Source organism: Pyrus communis, chromosome 8 (assembly GCF_041283825.1).
Source record: "Pyrus communis isolate YQ-2024b chromosome 8, ASM4128382v1, whole genome shotgun sequence".
NCBI lineage: Eukaryota > Viridiplantae > Streptophyta > Magnoliopsida > Rosales > Rosaceae > Pyrus > Pyrus communis.
The window spans coordinates 13,917,501-13,919,328 of record NC_142572.1 but is presented as its reverse complement, the minus strand read 5'-3'; the positions used below and the strand labels follow the sequence as shown (position 1 = coordinate 13,919,328).

At 41.0% G+C, this 1,828-nt stretch overlaps 1 non-coding gene and 1 pseudogene across 2 annotated transcripts in view; both read right to left on the bottom strand.

The window, feature by feature from the left end:
• Positions 1–253: 253 nt before the first annotated feature.
• Positions 254–1,828, bottom strand: part of LOC137717033 (psbP domain-containing protein 5, chloroplastic-like) — a 7,493-nt pseudogene continuing 5,918 nt past the window's right edge. The window contains exons 7-12 of the transcript XR_015965103.1: positions 1,776–1,828; positions 1,468–1,527; positions 1,297–1,356; positions 1,147–1,201; positions 914–963; positions 254–803 (exon numbers count right to left, since the gene is read on the bottom strand). The exon at positions 1,776–1,828 is cut by the window's right edge and continues 41 nt beyond it. The product of XR_015965103.1 is annotated as a psbP domain-containing protein 5, chloroplastic-like (transcript). The remainder of the gene's footprint in view (positions 804–913; positions 964–1,146; positions 1,202–1,296; positions 1,357–1,467; positions 1,528–1,775) is intronic.
• LOC137718878 (U1 spliceosomal RNA) lies at positions 259–420 on the bottom strand. The gene has a single exon (XR_011065961.2). It is a non-coding gene; the product is annotated as a U1 spliceosomal RNA (small nuclear RNA).

Here is a 1,828-nt window from a genome sequence, read left to right as displayed (position 1 = left end):
ACGGGTATGACACTAAAACGACAAACACGACCCAAATAAAACAACAAACACAATCCCTTTGCCAAGCCTACTCTCCAAAGTGTTTAGAAGCGAATATGGAAGGGCCAAAATTCTTTTGGAAATGCTTATCTAGAAAGACTTTTGCTTAAGCACTTTTATTAGCAGTACATGAAAGTTATAAGCTTTTGGGTAACTGAAAGTGCATTAGTACTTTTAGAAGACAGACTATAAAAGTAGCCTTTCTATACTAAAATTTGGTCAGGGGCCGCGCGAACGCAGGCCCCCGCTGTCACAAATTACGACATTGGTTCTCCCTCTTGGGGAGACCATAGAGTGGCACCCCTCCTACGTGCAATGGAGGTCACCAACTCTAGGCCATGGACCTTCTTGATCGCCCATCGACCTTGTCCAGGTAAGTATGTTTCAACTCCCTCCTTCACCATTTTTATACCCAATCTTCTCATCCTCACTCTTTGCTCTCAGCCGATGTGGGATTTGTCGAAACACCGAAACAACAGAATCAATCAGCTATGAATAAAATGCAACCAATTGTTACATACAAAATTTGTCAACTACCCTTTACTCATAGTGAACCCGAAGATAACGTAATGGAACTGAAGGCCAAAATCTCGACAGGAATATAGTGACTCTGTTTTAAAATCTTGAGTTTTGCACTAGTGGGACGACAAAATCGAATGAACTTGTCACCAGAATCTCCACGGATCCTTGAATGGAGGAACGTAGTTTTCTGTGGGAGGGAGAAGGTGAAATGAAGCTACTGTTTTTTGTAAGATAGGCCCCACCTGCATCACATAACATGAACATCAGTATAACCTGGAAGGAGAAGATATAAACATCAACAAAATTCAATTGAGAGAGAGAGAGAGAGAGAGAGAGAGAGAGAGAGATTTACTATGTTCCACTGCTTATTGAGGGTTGAAGCATTAATAGAGTACAGGTAACCTGCAATCGAGTTTTCGCACGATTCAATGAGAGGTTTTAAATTGTATTATTATCTACTTTTTTAGCCAAATGGCATCGCCTCCGGCCTCCCCCTTAAGAATGCATAATCTGTGGTCCGGCGGAGGATGAGAAAAGAGAATGACATGAAAATCATACGTTTTGCACTAGAAACATTTTTCCTACCATCTCGTTCAGTTGTTGAGGCCACATAGTGTCTATAATTGGTAGATTCGTCAGCCTGCACGATTTGTAACTGAAGTAAGAATCATGAAGAAATCAGAACAGTATATCAAATATCTCTCCTCCGAAAACTGATGTTAAAAAAATGCTTACAGTTTTTGTGGGTGCTTTGTGAACAAGGTACTCATGGTACCAGTATGGCTGACCATCAATCTGGGGAAAAACAATGAGCCAAGCTTCATATGCACATATATGTTACATTGTTACCAAGTAGATTTTAGAATGACGGTTTCAGCCACACCAGAAAAGGAGCAGGAAGCTTACTTCACCAGTGTGTGCATCCAGAACTTGACTCTCAGCCTGACGCTGAGTTGAGGTGACACGCTGCAGAAAACTGTAGCATGTAAGTTCAAAGGACCATCAACTCAACAACTTCCGAGACTCAATATTATGGAACAATATTCTCCCAAATGTCGGTTATGTACATTTGACTGCTCCATCTCGTCCAACCACAATATCCTTTTTTACACACTACTCTACTCAAAACAATTGAAGGTAAATCGGCAACACTAATTTTTACTAATCAGCCTTAGAACCAAATGCTTTTAGATCAGATCCGAGTGGTACATTACCAATGCAGACTTGTCAGCGAAAACAGAATCAGCAACATCTTTCGCAGTCCATG